The following is an 18,423-nucleotide window of genomic DNA, read 5'->3' on the forward strand; positions in this document are numbered from 1 at the left end:
ATGGGTAGAGACACTTTACCCACCGCATTATAACATCCAAACGTCCGTTGATCAGAATATCAAAATCGCTCAAGTCGTTAACACAGAAGAGTAAACATGATAAAAAGACCCTTAGCTCGGTGGGCTTTCCTGAAAACATCACACCATTGTCACATCACAGTCAAAGTCGGCTCCGGCCCCCAGGACCTCAGAATGCGGTTGCCTCTGGAGACAGGGCCTTTCCCAGGTGTCTGGGTCAAAAAGAGGCCATTACACTGGGCCATGGTCCACTGTGACTCGTGCCTTCAGAAGAGGACATTTGGACAGAGACATGGAAGGAGGTCAATCTGAAGACCCAGGAAGAAGACGACCATCTCCCCACCAAGAAGAAAGGCCTGGAACGAATCCTCCCAGAAACCCTTAGAAGGAAGTTTCCAGAACCTTCGTCCAGACTTCCAGCCTCCACTCCTTGAAGAGCACCCCACCCTGCCGGCCACCCCGTCGGTGGTGTAGGTATGGCAGCCCTCGCCCAAGAATTTGGAGTAAGACTTCTGACAGCTGAGGATTGAGGAAAAACAGAAATTGATGCGTGCAGGATACGCAGGATTTCAAATTAGCATTGGTCAGACACACGGGGCACAGGAAGTGAAATACGGGGTTCTCCTCTGACTGACCAGCACAGTGAGATAAAGGAAAAGTAACCCGCGGAGTCGTCAAACCACCAGTGAGCAGACCCCGAGCAGCCGACCCCAGCAGCCCACTCCTCATCCTGCTCCAGGATCAGCAGGCGCCCTGCGTCCAGCAAGCAGGAGCCTCACCACAACACGCAGGTGCTTCCCCTGCTGATGTCCAACTTCCCTCCTGGAGTCAGAGCTTTCCTGGAAGGTTCTGTTTGCAGCACTGAGATAAGCGCCGGCTGTGTGCAGCACGTGTGGTTTGGAACTTTCCTTCACCCTGTTCCTCACAAGGTCTATCGTGGAAAAGCTTTCACAGGTACAAGCCAGGGTGGAGTCACGCCCAGCAATCACCTTGCTTGTGAAGTCCTCGGGGTCTGATGCTTCAGGGTGGGAAGCCATACATTAAATTTACCAAAATTCTAGGAAGGAGGACCTCTTTCTGGATCATCAGTAGCCAGTCATGTTCTGGGCAACACATGAGCAGAGAAAATCCACAAAAACTCACCTAAGGCTGGAGCTGGGGCTCGTGGTAGAGCACTTGCCTAGCACGTGGGAGGCACTGGGTTCCATTCTCAGCACCGCATATGAATAAATAAAATAAAGTCCATTGACCACTAAAAAAAAACAACTATTCTAACCAGGAAGATAATGATGAACATGAGAGTAACATCTACAGGATACCAGGTACATACCAGACAATCTGCTCTATTACTTATATTCATTCGAGTTGAGTTATGCTATTTGTATTTATATAATCTATATCAATTAATAGACTAGTATGCAGTCTAAAGGTCATACTAATTTAACTAACATGTTGCCCTACCATTTCAAAATTAATTTATGGGATACATAAAATAATGCTGTGCTCATGACTTCCCCATCAACATGGGGGACGTAGTTTCTGCGTCCATCGCTTTCTCGCTGGGCAGCCCACCCAGGACTTTCTTTTCTCACCTGTAAAATGGCCATGTTGTTAGTACACTCCTTGTTTTTCCATAAATCCCTTCAGTAATTATTTATTGAGTATATACAATATGTCTGTCACTCTTTGAAACATGAAGACTTAGGCAATTTTTAAAGAATGTTGATTTCCTGATATGTTAGAAATCCATACCATATGCACACACGAGCCGCACGAAGAGCAGGTCCATCTTGATCACTGCTATGAGTAAATAAGTATGGAGACGAGCGTCTCTAAACTGGTGATGAGAAACCTCACTTGGAAGGTTGCGTTGGACTTGAATGAGGCGACAGATGAGATGACCAGATGTGAGTCTCTGCTGGGAGAGTGTTAGAACAGGACTCAAGAAAAGATCACTGACTCCAATTAAAATCAAATTAAACATAACAATAGAAAAGGCCTTGTAGCTTTTCACAGGTGAAATCTCCATTGCAATCTTTCAAAAACTCCACAGTTGGTCAAAGATAGAAGTGATCAAAAAACATGAACCCAGGTCTGTAGGATCAAAATCATGAGCTGAAAAAAAATTCAGAATCTAAGAAAAAAAACAAGAGTCCTAGAAAACATGACTGGCTAGTAATTAGTAAATGCCATACAATTTACTTTTTTTTTTTTTTAGGCCTCAGATCAGTCTCCTACTGAGTTTGCAGACTTCTTTCATTTGCATTTCAACATAAGTCCTGGCTGAGGTCTGGAAGGAGCAGGGAAAAACTGCTATTCTAAGCAGACACCTCAGGCCTAAGGCATTTTAACCATAGTCATAATTTTCAGGTTCGGATGTTGAAAATTATGATACAAGTTTAAGATACAATTCACAAAATTTTATATCTTTACAACTTGTTTTGTCAACAGATACCATACTATGATTTACTATCCTTGTCCAAATTAATGCACTGGTACCCACAGTGACATTTTCCCAGGCTACCCAATTCAAAATTGGTGGAAAAAAACTGAATGATTGGGAAGTTACTTGCCAACTTGGAAGTAGAGTTCTTTAGTTTTCCATCCTAAGTATTTAAGTTCTCTGGCATAATCATCTGAAATCATAAATTAAACAATTCCCTAAACCCAACTTTTAACTGCAAGATTGTGCAATGCTTCAAAAACCCATTCAGATACCAGATTGTTACAATAAAATATCATCTTTTAGACACACATTCAGCCAAGATCATTCCCAAGAAACAATTTATAATATCAACACACTATTGCACATGTCTTAAGGGGCCAGAAACAAAGACACAGGACAGACAGAAAGGAGGTCCAGACTATGGCTGACAGAAATGTTTAAAACAGGGCAGATAAGAGAAAAATCTCCTACACCAGTGGCACCATAGATGTCCCCACAAGGGGACCAGGTGTTTTCACAGAGGGGCAACCTGAAATGTAAAATCAAGGGTCTCCATGGTGACTTTACTGCATTTAGTGTCCCCTTTTTCTTTTTCTCTTTTTTTAAGAACACAGAGGTGGCATAATCTTTACAGTGCAGGGAAGGAAGGAGAGAATTCCCCAAAGCAACAGGGCATCTGCAGCTGCTGAGAGTCCCTCAGTCCCTACTTTTACTTACAGGATTAATTCCTCTGGTTCAGTTCCACCCCAGGCACACTCCATCTCCTAACATTTCAGTAGTCAGCTCTCAAAAAGTTCCGGGGGTGGGGGGGTGGTATCAAAATTTGTAACTGAAAGTTCGGTTCCTGAACTTGAAAAAAAATTAATGCCAATTTAACAATGAGGTCAGGGTTTTGAGAAAAAGAAAAAGAGAGGTTTATTGCTTTGCTAACAAAGGAGAAACACAGGGGACTCTGCCCAAAGGTTGTGACTCTCTTGATCTAGAGGGACAAGGGGTTTTAAAGGAGTTTCACTTGTTAATCTGGGAGATACTCAGTTCTTAGATCCCCAGCAGGCATTGCCCTCTGCAGTGGGTGTGCTCCAGCAGCCAGCTAGGGGCTTCTCTCATCCTGCTTAACAAAGGGGGGTAAAGTTCATCACAGTCCAAAGGCGTGTCAGGCTGACTTGCTTTATTACCCATTTTCATGTCCAATATCCTTAAGTTTTTACCACAGAAGTCACACAACAAAAGGCACAAATACAAACAAACAAACAAAAAACATAGAACACAGAAGAAAACCGGCGCCAAAACAGAAAAAAAGAGGAGCAATGCAACGTCTGGCTAAAGCTGCCGGGTAGGAGCGCGTGCATGCCCGTCGGCACCTCTCTACCCTTCCAGAGGAATTCCCTACAGAACAGAACAGAGGACAGAAGGATTTCTCGTTACTGTCCCGGACAGGAGTATATGTGAGCCTCGCCAGGCCACCTCTCTGTCCTCAGAAGAGGTCTCCCTTAACCGGATACCAGATGTTATAAAGGCGCCACTTACCTATGGAGGCCTCCTCCACCAGGTGCTTGCTAATAGTTTTAGTGCGGCAGTTCACTGCAGTGCTCCAGGGACTGAGGCTCACTCCAAGGCCTTGAAACATCTCAAGGTGCGCACCCCCTAGAGTGGCTCTCCAGCCCGGAGCCCTGGAGTGAAGGCCGGCTGTAGAATTTCCAGCAGTCTGGTCTTGTGATCTGGTCGAGCAGGGTCATCTCGCTGGGGAACTCCAAAATGTTAGACCATGACGCAAGAAAAGACCACTGACTCCAGTTAAAATCAAATTAAAGCAAGCTTATTATTTTGACCGGCTGGGCTGCATCTCCCACCCAAAACCGAGGGAACAAGACAGCAGCTGCAGCTTTCCTGCAGCCCAGCTTTATAGCCCAGAAAGTTACACAAAGGGGGGGTTAGAGATAACAGAACTCGGACAGCATCACACGAATGGTAGTTTACATTTTTGTGCTGGCCCCAACATCAGAATTTATGAGGATCATTAGAGCCTCAGAGAGGGTCGTTGTCTGGCCAGGGAAGGCCAATATTTATGAGGTGTCACTAAAGTTTCAGAGAGGGCTGCTATCTGGTCAGAGAGCCAGGCATGGGTGAGTTCCAGGTATGGGCAGGCATTCCAAGCAGGTTCAGAATTTGCAGTAATTTATAGTAAAGCCATAATTAGCTTTTCATGGCTTTGTGGCGAGATGGCTCTCAATTTTGAGAGAAAATCAGGTTGGGTCTATCAGAGAGCCCAAGGGAGGTGGGAGGAGACATGAGGCTGATCCAGAGAACCAGGTGAAAGGCAAGTGGAGAGTCACAAGGGACAGTGAAGGGAACAACAAGGGATCCCTCACCTAGAGTCACACCCAGGTTGGGAGAGACGGAGCAGGAAGGGGCTGGATCCCTGGATCTGGAGAGAGATCACAGTGGCTGCCATGCTGGGGAGAACTTGTAAAGGCGAGCAGTCAGAGCCCAGGGACCTCTCACAATCTACTGCGGTCATCCAGGTCGGAAATGCCGTTGGCTTGGCCAAAGGTGGTGGAAATGGCAGTAGTGAGAAGCAGATAGGTTCCAGATGTATCAGAAGATGTGGCTGCCATCATTAAGGGTGCATAGTGTATGGGCTGGGCCAGGAGAGACAAGAGGGCTGGCAGGAAATCATTTCCAGGTGGGTAAAGTATGAAAGGGTGTGATGGTCAGGCGGCTCCCTGGTGAGCCCTGGACGTTCTGCTGTTAGCCCCAGAGTCCTTCCCAGGTGATGGCAAGACACATCAGGGAGATGTCCTGGGGTCAGACCTGTGGGTAGCTCTCATCTGAGTCTCAGCTTCATGTTTGCCAGGCTCCTGTGGGGACTGGAAGAATCACTTCACAGTGGCCCAAGCCAAAGCCTTTGATAAGTTGTACGAGAAGAAGATGAAAGGTTTTCCTGAGGGGCTGTTCCCCTGGGAATAATGTCTGAAACTTCGGGATCTCACCTGGTTCCCTGCTTGATCTCCTGTCCCTGCACCTGTACCTCATGGGGGTTTATGGCATAAATCCTATGGCTCGAGTTATCAAATTAAAGAGGTGGAAACTTATAGCCCCTCTAGGGAAAAAGGAAACTGGGGACTCTGAACCATCATAATGTCCCTTATCTATCATCCTTCCTCTGGTTGCTCAAGGACTCCCTCCTGCTGCAGCTAAAAAATCTCCTGCTATGACTCAGCCCACATCCCCCTGCCCACCCAAAGCCCACCAAGAGTAGCTACCTCCTCCCAAAGACCTGACTCTGCTAAAACCCTATAGACCCAGACCCTCGTTGTGGCTGCCGAGCTTCCCCTTGAAAATGACCCTGGCTGCCAAGGTCACCTCCATTTCTTTTTCTTTGTGTATTCTCTTTCGTTTTGCTTTCACAGATCTTTGCTTCTTTAACCACCTGGTTTTTCAAAGGTACCAGGTTCCCTATTCACCTCCTGGCACACTCGGATTTTGAAAAAATCTTTGTAATATTACAAATGTCTAGAAGGCTACAGGAAAACTAGAAATCTTACAATGCTGTCAAATTTGTTTTCTGCTGTTAAATAGCGATGGCTTTTCCCTTACAAGGTCATTCTCGTGTCTTAGGTGTCCACACTGAAGGCTTGGGGTCTGAGGGGTCATGCTTGTCTCGTAGGTGTGTTGTGAGGGTGTGAGCAAGTAGTCTTATCTAGGGGTCTGTCAGGAGTTAAGGCTGAACATTGACTACATCCAGGATCCCAATGTTGAGAAATAAGGGCTGGCACCCTGCAGAGTACCTGGTGCTAAGGAGATTCATCTAAGCACTAGGAACGGAACCGACCCAGGGAGCCCACTCCTTGGCGTTTGTCCAACGCGCTACAGTGTTCCACGCCCAAGAGCCGAGTTGGGAACAGCCCGGGAGTCTGTCAGCAGATGAGTGGGAAAGAAAATGCGATCCTGACAAAAATATAGGGGGGAGTTTATTTGAGGTTCACAGTTTTAGAAGTCTCGGTCCATAGATGGCTGATTCTGTTCCTCTGGGCCAGAGGGGAGGCAGACATCATGGCAGAGGGCAAGGAAGAGGAAAAAGGAAATCCCATCAGAGGATGATGTCCGGTCACGCAAAGGCTGGACACTCTCGCACTGCTCACACACTGGCCTCTGGGGGTCACCTCCTATCTACACCAGAACAGTGGAGTTTTACTCAGCCCTAAGAAGAGAGAAAGAATGGCAAGTGCTGGTGAACAGAAGGAATAGAAGGACAGCACCCAGAGAAACAGACAGGCCAGGAGTCAAGGGTGGGGTTTTCCTTTATATGCAAAACCTAAGGAGAACAAAACAGGAATTTAAAAAAAGGAATATCTTGGGAATGGAAGGGAAAGGAGTAGAGCAAAGGAGAGGGATTCAGGAGGGACCCAGAGAGGAGGGGAAGGGAAGGGAAGGGAAGGGGCGTGCTGGATCCCATGTATGAAGGTCCAAACATGTTAGGATGGACCCCCTGCTGTGTACAATTATAACACCCAACACAACATTTGGAGGGTGGGGTACCGGGGACTGAACTCAGGGGCACTCGACCACTGAGGCACATCCCCAGCCCTATTTTGTATTTTCTTTAGAGACAGGGTCTCACTGAGTTGCTGAGACTGGCTTTGAACTCGTGATCCTCCTGCCTCAGCCTCCTGAGCCGCTGGGATTACAGGTGTAGGCTCTCATTTTTAAAAAGTAGAAATCATCGAGGGAGAAAATGATAAGAAAGAACGTGGACGTGGTAGCACCCTCTAAAACAGTGGTTTCCAACTTAAGCCAACAACAGACCCCCTGGAGGGCTTGCTGAACCCAGGCTGCTCCACCCAGGTTCAGCAGGTGCAAGGAGGGGCTGAGGCTCTGCATTGTTAACATCCCTCCCCACCCAGGGTGACAGTGCTGCTCCAGGGATCAGCTTTCAGGATGCAGCTCTAGAATAGCCTAACACGGGTGGTTCCTGATTTTTAAGCACCCTGAGATTCAGGACAAGGAAGAAAATGTGGTAGGGTAGGGGTGAGAGTGACCAGAGGAGGAGGCGCAGAAAGGCAGAATATAAACTCGGAGGTGAGGCTCGCCCAGGTGCATGTCCTCTGCAGGCCTTTGGAGGCCACGAGGCATGGTTTGGGCTGGGTGCTGCTGGCTGTCTGCATGTGTGGCCTGGACGCTGGTGAGGCCGAGAGGCTGGTGAGGGTGAGTCCAGAGGAAGAAGGGCTGAGAAAGGTGTGGACTCCGGTGTGCACCGCGTTTTCAATACTTCAGAGCGCATGTGTGGAATGGGGACCTGAAAGCCCTGGGATCAACCCCTGGCTCTCCCTGTCAGTCATCAGGTCATTCACGTGGGCCAGGAGAGTTGGGGAATTTGTGGGGGACCTTGTTTTGGCTGGGCTTGCACGAAACGCTGAGGGATCATTGTGGTGTCGCGCACGGTGTGCCATGAGCTCGGAGGAGCCTTCCCGAGGCTTTTGTCCTTTGGTAGGGCCACATCTGGGCGTACTGGGCAGCTCTCTGGGTGGCTCTCCACATCCGCAGATGCCCCTTCTCTTCTCTTTCTTGGAACACCATCAGTCACATCGTGGCCGTGATAAAGAGGGTGGCGGTGTTACGCCCTCACCCTCATTTGGTCAGTTGGAGGAGGAGGAGGTTCACTCAGTGGTGAAAGGGTGATGTTTGACGAGATAATTGATGCCATCAAGACATGTAAAGCATCGGCAGGGGATGAGGAAGGGTTTTTGTCGTGTGAAGTATGAGCACCCTTGCCGGGTGCAGTGGCCCACGCCTATAATCCCAGCAGCTCAGGAGGCCGAGGCAGGAGGACCCCAAGTTCAAGGCCAGCCTCAGCAACTCAGTGAGACCTTGGCTCAAAATTTAAAAAAAAAAGTAGTTGTAGATAAGGCTCTGGGAGCACCTCTGTGTTCAATCCCAGCACCAAAAATAAAAGTAAAAAAAAAAAATTAAAAAAGAAAACCCCTTGACTTTAGCTTAAAATGACTGTCATGCACAGTGGCACCAGGAGCAGAAGGAGCCTAGTGGCTGCACACTATGGGTCCACCCTCTGCCCGGGAATGGTCCCTGGGGTCATGAAGACATCTGAACCCAGACACACGATTTTGTTCCCTCAGTCTCCATTTCTGTATCTAGGAAATGAAGACAAAGCTATTGTGCCAATATGTGGTGCACCTCAGCAGGAGGCCTGGGACAGGGGAAAACGTTCCCTCGCAGCACACGGGGCAGGTTGGGTCTGGACCCCGGCCCTAGCTGGCAGGAGCCTGGCTTGGATGACCCATCCTGACCTCGGGCAGATGATTAAACGAGGTCAGCGATCAAAGGAAAAGCAAGTCAGCGCACAGGGATGGCGGTTCTGCAGGTGGATGCCAAACCCTGCCACAGAGCGAGCACAGCAGTAAAGGGTGTCGGAGAACTTACTGGCTCCCAGTACATGAAAACATTAAGTCCCCAGGTGAGGTGGCACACAGTGGCACACGCCTGTCATCCCCGCAGCTCAGGAGGCTGAGGCAGGAGGATCACGAGTTCAAAGCCAGCCTCAGCAACAAGAGGCGCTAAGAAACTCAGTGAGACCCTATCTCTAAATAAAATACAAAATAGGGCTGGGGACGTGGCTCAGTGGTCCAGTGCCCCTGAGTTCAGTCTCCAGTACCAAAAAAAAAAAAAAAAAGTTAAGTAGACTACTATACTGTGATCTACTAAGTGTGCAATAGAATTGAGTCTAAAATGTACAAACCTTAATTACAATGTGTCTTATTGATGAAAAGAAATGTTAACATTCACCTGGGCTGTTGGGAACCCAGCACTCACAGCCTTGCTCAACCCAGGCCCCCACAAACCCCCAATTTGTAAAAAGTAGAAAATCTGACCTCAATAAAGCAAAATGCACTAAAACAAATGACGCCTATAAATATAAATACAGAGGGTTTCAGTGGGTGCTCAGTTTGCACTGGATGCCATGCCACGTACTTCACACACAGCATCTCACACTGACTGAGCAGAGAATTTTAACTGAACAACACCTGGGAGGGGGTGTCTGTTCTCACCTGCCACCAGAGATGGGGTCCCCGTTGCCAGTGCAATAGTGATCCAGCTCCCGGTACTAAACATCACGGGATGGGTTCTCAGAAAACAGAGGTCTTATCTCTCCCTAATTATGCCTCCCCCTTTACTTCACCTCTCGGAGTCTACTGTCTCATCTACAAAATGGACATATTATAGGAAAGCATTCATGACCAATTAATTTCTGGTTATAGTGGTTATAAAGATTGGTGCAAATATGTAGAAGAACAAAACCAGATCCCTACCTCTCGCCTGGCACAAAAGTCGAATCTAAGACTTAAGAATTAGACCAGAAACTCGGCAACTGCTAGAAGAAAACACATAGCTCAACACTCCATCATATTGGTGCAGACATTGAGTGTTTGAACAAGACCCCTAAAGCTCAAGAAATAAAACCAAGAATCAATAAGTGGGAAGGCATCAAATTAAAAACTCTGTGCACAGCAAAGGAAATGATTTAGAGTGTGAAGAGAGAATCTACGGAATGGGAGAAGATCTTTGTCAGATACTTCTCCAACAGGGGATTAATATCCATAACATGTAAAAAACTCAAAAAACTTAACACATACACACAAAAAAAAAACCCAATCAATAAGAGAGCAAAAGAACTAAACAGATATTTCTCAAAATAAGAAATATGAAGGGCTGGGGCTATAGCTCAGTGGCAGAGCACTTGCCTAGCATGGGTGAGGCACTGGGTTCGATTCTCAGCACCACATGTAGATAAATAAAATAAAGGATCATTGACAGCAATATATATATATATATTTATATAAAAGAAATACCAACAGCCAACAAACAGGAAAAAAAAGATTCCACCTCTCTGGCAATCAGGACAGGCACATCAAAACTACATCTAGAGGTGATTCTATCAAAATGAACCCGTGTTATGTACAACCACACTGTACCAATAAAAAATTAAATAAAGATGGCCATGGTCACTGGACTCACCTCAGAGAGGGGCAGAAAGACAAGTCAATTAGATTCGACAAGCCGATACAGAGACCACACCACGGGGCATGTCTACGTTTTTCTCACTTTGACTTCCTCTCCCCCTCCCTCCCCCACTTTTCCAACCTTGCCAGGAAGAGAGGCCCAGAGTGGAGGCCCAGAGTGGAGGCTTGAAAACTAACATTGTACTTACCTTGCTATGCTCAGGAGCCTGTATCCCCAGGACTGGCACTTGAACTCAAAGCTATGAGCTTAAGAATTCTAAGGCAAGCACAGAGTTCTCCCTTTTAACAGGGGTCACCATCAACAGGGCAGTTTTCGATCAGCTCCTTCCCACTGAGAAATTCCCAGGAGTGCTGTCACCTCTGTCCAGTTCAAAGCAATCATTCATTCACCACTCCCAACAGAAAAGAACTTAATAGTGAAGGCTTTATTGTTACTTCCAGGTCACAAGATTAGCAGAGTCAGATCAAAGAGGAGGCACTCTCAGTGGCTCAGGCAGAAGGGACCTTCAGAGCCACATGCCTCTCAGGGAGACGTCCTATGGTCACAAGGAGGCAACAACACCCCACCTTCCCAGTCCCAGGGGTCAGCGAACTAGGGCTTGGTCCTGGCTCCTTCCAGGGGTAGGTGGTAGATTCTCAGGGAAAAGTCACAGAAGTAGTATTATATTTCTTTTTATTACTGTAGGTTAAGCTAAAAGGAAAATATCAATTCAACTAGGATTGAGAACCATGGTTTATGGAAATGCACATTGGAACACCTTTGGGAAAAAGGCACACACATCTTATGACCCAAAAATTCTAGTCCAGGGTGTAGAATTCTCCACCAAGACACACACAGAAAGGCACACTTAATTCTACACAGAAAGGCACACTTAAAGGCGCACTACAGATTTATAAACCCACACCAGAGATTTCCCAAATGCACATATATATATATATATATATATATATATATATATATAGAATAAGATAATTTTGATGAATTCATTCAATGAAATACTACACAGAGCATGAATCCCATGAGCCTTCTGAGTAAAGGAAGCCAGACACAAAATACAGCCCAGGTGTCCAACCACAGAAAAATGGATAAAGAAGATGGGTTTATTACAAAAGAAATTTTATTCAGCAAAAAAAGTTGAAATTATGTCATTTGTAGGGGAATGGATGGAACTGAGACCATTGCCTTAAGTAAATAAGCCAGATACAGAAGGTAAAGGATCATACTTTCTTTTCATATGTGGAAGCTAGAGACGAAAAGAAAAAGAAAGGTGGGAGGGGTGGGGATCTCATAAAAATCAGAGGGAGACCAGTAGAGGAAAGGAACAGAGTGTGAGAGGAGGGTGGGGAGAGGGAGCATTGGAAGTAAAATTGGCCAATTTATATTGTTCTATTGTGAGCCTGCATGACCATGTAACCACAAAATCCATCATTATGTACATCTGTAATGTGCCAATTCTTTACATGTGAGGGGAAAATGTGGCTGTAAAGCTGGGCTCAGAGTATATGCCTTGTAATTCCCAGCAACTCAGAAGGCTAAGGCAGGAGGATTGCAAGTTCAAGGCCAGCCTCAGCAAATTCATTAGACCCTGGGCCATTTAGTAAGATGCTGTCTCAAAAAATAAAACTCTGGAGCTGAGGTTGTGGCTCAGTGATAGAGCATTTGCCTCACACATATGAGGCACTGTGTTCAATTCTCATCACCACACATATAAATAAATAAAATAAAGGTCCATCAACAAATATATATATATATATATCTCAGTTGGGCACAGAGGTGCATACCTATAATCCTGATGGCTGATGGCTCAGGAGGCTGAGGTAGGAGGATCACAAGTTCAAAGCCAGCTTCAGCAACAAGAGGCACTAAGCAACTCAGTGATACCCTGTCTCTAAATAAAATACAAAACAGGGTTGGGGATGTGGCTCAGTGGTTTAGTGCCTCTGAGTTCAATCCCCAGTATCCAAAAAATAAAATAAAATAAAACTCTGCTTCTGGTTGCCATGTCCCGAGTCACTTCCCCCCAACACACTCATCCACCATGATGTCCTGCCTCACCTGGGGCTCAGAACCATGGAGTCAGTGGACCCTGCCCTAACCTCTGAAACCCAACACAGAGTCTTTAGAGAAAAGATTTGGAAGGAACAACTTTGTGTCAGACGTTGGAAACTCCAGAGCCAGACAAGGTGTTTTCTCACCAGGGGTTCAAGGAGTGCAGGTCTGTCTCTGCTGCATCAATGGAACACTTGGAGAGGCCTGCATCTTGTCACCACACCACTGCCATCAACAGCAATGATGAAGCCATCAGGAGCAGTGGGCGGCCACAGGAGGAGCTGAAGAGGCTCATGCAGTTTGACATCCCCAGCTTTGTGAATGAGAACTACTTCTTTGGAGAGGATGACCTTCTAATGGGGAGGGGGGTTGTTAGTTTTGTTTTGTTTTGTTTTGCTGGGTTTTGTTTTTTAATACAGGGATTGAACCTCAGGATGCTTAACCACTGAGCCACACCCACAGCCCTTTCTTTTCTTTTAAATTTTAAGACAGGTCCTCAGTAAGTCACTGAGGCTAGCCTCAAATTTGAGATCCTCCTGCCTCAGCCTCCCAAGTTACTGGGGAATTACAAGTTCATGCCCCCAAGTCCAGCTTGATCTTCTGATTTCTAAACCACCTGTTTTTCTAGAAAATAAGCCAGTTTCACAGACCTCCCAAAAAGACCCCGACTGAATATATGCTCTATATCTTCCTTTTTAAAAAAAAGAAAGAAAACAGAATTTTTTATTTTTCTTTTTGTGGTGCTGGAGATCCAACCCAGGGCCTCATGCATGCAAGGCAAGTGCTCTACAACTCAGCCACATCCCCAGCCCTAGAAATAAAGGACTGGGTAAGTAACTCTGTTGGTAAAGTGCACCTGGATTCAATTCCCAGTACAAAACAAACAAAAAGAAGAAAAATTGGGCTGGGTGTGGTGCACATCTATAACCCCAGCCACTTGGGAGACTGAGGCAAGAGGATGGGGAGTTTGTTGCCAGGGTGGGCAACTTAGGGAGACTTTGTCTCAAAACAAAAATAAATTAAAAACTCTGGGGGTGCAGCTCAGTGGTAGAGTGCCAGCCTAACTTCATAGAGGCCTGGGTTCCACCCCAGTGCTGGGGAGGTGGCGGGGGGCAGAAAGAAAATTGGTTGTTTTCTCACTGCTGAAGTTTTGAGAGTTCTTTACATATTTTGGGAACAAGTCCTTTGTCAGCTATGATATAGGACACGTTATTTACTGACTGACTGACTGACTTACTTACTTACTTACTTATTGGTACTGGGACACCGAACTCAGCTTTGCCACTGAGTTACCTCCCAGCCTTTTTTATTTTTCATTTCTCATTTTGAGACAGGGTCTTGCTAAGATTCTTAGGGCCATCTAAATTGCTGAGGCTGGCCTAGAACTTGCCTTCCTCCTGTTTTATAAATTGTGTCACACACGTGTATTTGAGTTTAGTTTAGTTATTTTATTAGAGTAACACGGTTGCACATAGCCGCTGGCTCTGCCGTATTTTCCCTTAGTTACAACTGACGTTTTCCTTTAGATTTTGGCTGAGCCTGGGAATCATTTCTGACATGCTCCTTTCAGATCCCTCTGCTTAAAACTGTGTTTCCAGTCCACACACAGGACGTGTCCTCCCCTCATGTAGGTCTCCTTCAATCCGCTCCAACAATATCTCATTGTTTTCAGTGTGAAAGTCTTATACCTCCTTGGTTAACTTTATTCCTAAACATCTTATTCTCTTTGATGCCCTTGCAAATGTAATAGTTTTCTTAAATTAATTTTCAAATCTCATTGCTAGTTTAAGGAAATGAAACCGACCCTTGTGTTTTACCTTGGATATGACAACTTTCATATCATCTGCAACAGTTTTTTTGTGTGTTGTGTTGTTTTGTGTGTGTGTGTAGATTGTCTAGAATTTTTTTTTTAAAAAAAATACCATGATCCATGAGTAGTAACAGTTTTCCCTGTTCTTTCATTGTGGATGCCTTTAATTTCTTTTTCTTACCCGATTGCTGTGGCTACACTTCCAGGACAAGGCCGATTAGTCATGGCAAATTCAGGAATCCTTGTCTTATTTCGGACCTCAGGGAGAAGTTTTTGGAGGGTCTCCCATTCCATACTGAGTAACTCTGTTTCCCAGCACTGAAGTGCAAATCAGTCCTCCCTGGGGAACTTTTTTTTTTTTTTTTTTTTTTTTTTTTTTTTTTTTTTTAATATTTATTTTTTAGTATTTGGCAGACACAACATCTTTGTTTGTATGTGGTGCTGAGGATCGAACCCGGGCCGCACGCATGCCAGGCGAGCGCGCTACCGCTTGAGCCACATCCCAGCCCCCCTGGGGAACTTTTGATGGCACCACTGAAGGAGGCCACGCTAACCAAGGGGAGTACAGGGAGGTTGTGGAGAGGCACAGGAGGCCGATGATCATCTTTGCACTCGCTCTGACACAACTCTGAGATCTCCTGAGACTTTGTGTAAGCTGTGCCTCTGCTGAGCTGGCACACCCCGAATTGCAAGTAGATTGATTGACCAAGAATGAGAATTATTTTCTGTTTAAGATGATTCAGATCACAGACCATGAATTATAGAAAGTTTTCCAAAAACATTTTTTTGCATGCCAGATCAGATGTTTGCCAAAGATCAGATAACTTTCATCCACTGTCAGTTAAATAAATTTCACTTACACATAAATATACATATTTCCATAAAAATTTCTTTCTCAATAATTTGTCTTAATATTGTATTGTGACCCTAATTGCAATGACTTAAACAAACTGCACTAATATTTAAATGATTTACATCAATTCTAGTCTAAAAGATTTGAATTTTACCTCTATTGGTACTAGAAATGTTACCCTTCATATGACCTCACCAAATGATAGAAATAAACTATATAATGGCAGTCGGGCATGGTGGCTTATGCTGGTGATCCCAGTGACTTGGCAGGAAGATCACAGATGAAGGCCAGCCTCAGCCACTTAGCAAGACTCTGTCTAAAAACTAAAAAGGCTTCTGTATACAGCTCTCCTGTGTTCAATCCCCAGTAGTGCAAAAATACACACACACACACACACACACGCTACAGGCTGTAAACAAATTATATTTTTCTAAACAATGAATTTTATTTTCTATAAATATGCTTTTCTATGAAAGACTACAGAAGCCAAATGCTGAGGCAGGAGGGTCATTATAGGGCAGGCATCTGAGGTCACCCCAGGCAACAGGGCAGGATCTCCTCAAAACCAATATAGATTCTGTAACTGCACTTAACTCACACCAGGGTGCAGCACTGGGGCAGACGCTCTGCAGGCCCAGCTTAGTGAGGCACATCTGCCTGGCAGGGGTCGGGAACCGATCAGGTCCAATCCAGCACAGGGCAGAACCTCAGCATCAGCAAGGGGTAACTAGTCGAATACAGAGCACAGCCCAGCAGAAAGGAAGACCACCTGAGGCCAGAGCACTCCAGTACCCCAGGTCACCAGGGGACAGCGGTGAATCACAGCATATTGCAAACTCCGGATTGAAAATAGATTGATTGGCCAAGAATGAGAATTGTTTTCTGTGTCACCAGGCACAACTGCTCTAGGGTCCCCCAGTGCCCCTATCTTTCGGTTCTCTGCTAACTGAGAAGCAGCAGTGCCTGGGCCACACTGTGACCAGCCAGCTGCGTGTTGTCTCCTCAGGCTTGAGTCTAGGCCAGGACAGACAGACAGACATTCCCTGGCACTCAAGCTGCTGTTTCTGTTCTTGCCCCAAGCGCTGAAAGAAATTGGCCCAGCTCTGAGCCCAAGGAAACCGTCCGTGACTCCTCACTGAGCCCTGGCGCTGGACACGCGAGACTGAAGGTCTCTCACTGCTCCCAGGAGGGTGAGGCAGCCGGCTCGGAGCTCCACTCCACCTTTGCAATTGCTTTGGGGAACCTGCGGGCACCTGCGGGCACGGGTTCGGTTGAGGCAAAAAAATTGACTTTGTCAACGGGATTCAAAAGAAATGGGAAGAGGCCAGAAGAAGTGGCCAGAAGATTCTGGGAGGATCTCCAGGTCTTGCGGGGGAGCATTAGTTGAGTGAAGCAGGTGTCAGACAGCTGACCTCAGGATGCCCACAGACTCTAAAAAAAGAAGAAGAGCAAGAAGAAGACGAGGTGGGGGAGGAAGGAAGGAACGATGGGAGGGAGGGAAAAGAAAGAAAGGGAATAAAAGGGGAGGAATTTCATCAAAATAGAGGAAAGACCAACACAGTGGGTGAAGGAAATAGAGGAGGAAGGACAGACAGAAAAGGGGGAAAGAGTGGCCTGAGTCTGACAGAGTTTCATATGTAACATACACAAATATACCACAGTTAGTCCAGCACCCAGTGCATCCATAAGACTCTATTTAAAAAAACAAAAACAAAAAACTGTAACTAAATTGCAGAAAGATCAGTAGAGCAGAGGCAGGGGAAGGGGGAAGGAGAGGGCGGTGGGGGAGCCCCAGGGACTGAATTAGAGCAAACTATATTCCATGCTTTTGTGATTATGTCACAATGCATCCTAATGTTGCATATAACTATAAAGAATCAATAAAAATAAAAACTGTATTGACGTCCCTTTGGTGGTTGACATTAGGAGTCAACTTGACTGGGCTGAGGGCACACCGGTAGCTGCAAGAATTATTTCCAGCAATGTATGGTGTTTCTGGAAACCTTGGCATTTGAGCAGTGGACTGAGTGGGGAAGACCTGCCCTTGGTGTGGGTGGGGACCAGCTGGTCAGCTGAGGCCACAAAGAACAACCTGCAGAGGAAGAGGGCCTCTTGCTCTCTCTCTCTCATAGAGCTGGGCACCCTACTTTTCCTGGCCTGGACATCAGAACTCCAAGTTCTTGGTCTTTGGACTCAAGGACTTGCACCATCCCCAGCCCAGGTCTCAGGACTCTGGCCTTGGACTGAGAGTTACACTATGAGTGTCAATGGATCTGAGCCCTTTGCACATGTCCTGAGAGTTACACAATCAGTTTCCACGCATCTGAGATTGTCAGACTTGCATTGAGTTCTGAGCCATCAGTTTCCAAGTTTATTAGGTCTTTGGACATGGAGGCAGCCATGCTACCAGAATCCCAGGTTTTCAACTTGCAGAAGGTTGGAGCAGGAATTCCCCTAATTATGTGAAAGCCAATGCCCCTAGTCATCCCCCTGTCTCACCCATAGGCAAGCTGTGCCAGGGCAGTGGGCAGGTTGCAGACAGGAAAAAGAATATGCCTGGAGACAGCATGGAAATGTGTGGTTTGTTGGAGAAAGTTTACTACAGTTTTTTCCCCTGTTTCGGGAAGTATTCTGTGCTGACAGACTGACAGGAGAGAAACTCCTTCCCTCACAGAGCTATGTGCCAAACAGTGTCTCTGCCCCTGTCTGGTGGTAGCTGCCTGGAGAAGGTGACATATATCCTTTCCAAAGTGGCCTCAGTTCCATGCCCAACCCACTCGAAGACGGATTCTGCATGTTACGCTGCAGAAGCAGTGACAACATCAGCAATGGCTGTTTACTGTGCTTGTGTGGCCAGCATCCCAAGGAGTGCCTGTCCCAGTGCACATGCAAGAAAGTAGCTTTCTACAGATGAGACTGGCTTGCAGTCTCAGGATGCACAAGAGGAAGCCAGCACCCTTCGACAGTATTTATTTGGATTTCTGCATGATCTCAGGGTCCCCTCAATTGACGGGTTTTTACTGCCCCCCTTTGCTTTAGACCATACACCACCTCTCTTTTATCTATCTCTGTGTGTGTATATGCAGATGTATATTCATACTTCTATGCACATACTCTATTATTTATGGCTTCCCGGAGAATCTTGACTAATAGTGTTCCCAAATACCTTTTGTTTATGTGAGTTATATATCATTATTTACCATGTTATTT

General features: G+C 46.1%; 1 pseudogene; it reads left to right on the forward strand.

Moving 5' to 3' along the window:
- Positions 1-1,834: 1,834 nt before the first annotated feature.
- On the forward strand, positions 1,835-13,222 carry LOC124089871 (melanocortin-2 receptor accessory protein 2-like; annotated as a pseudogene).
- Positions 13,223-18,423: the final 5,201 nt, after the last annotated feature.

The sequence above is a fragment of the Marmota monax genome, unplaced genomic scaffold (genome assembly GCF_021218885.2).
Source record: "Marmota monax isolate L192 unplaced genomic scaffold, Marmota_monax_Labrador192_F-V1.1 WCK01_AAM20220418_F8-fsc00228, whole genome shotgun sequence".
Lineage (NCBI taxonomy): Eukaryota > Metazoa > Chordata > Mammalia > Rodentia > Sciuridae > Marmota > Marmota monax.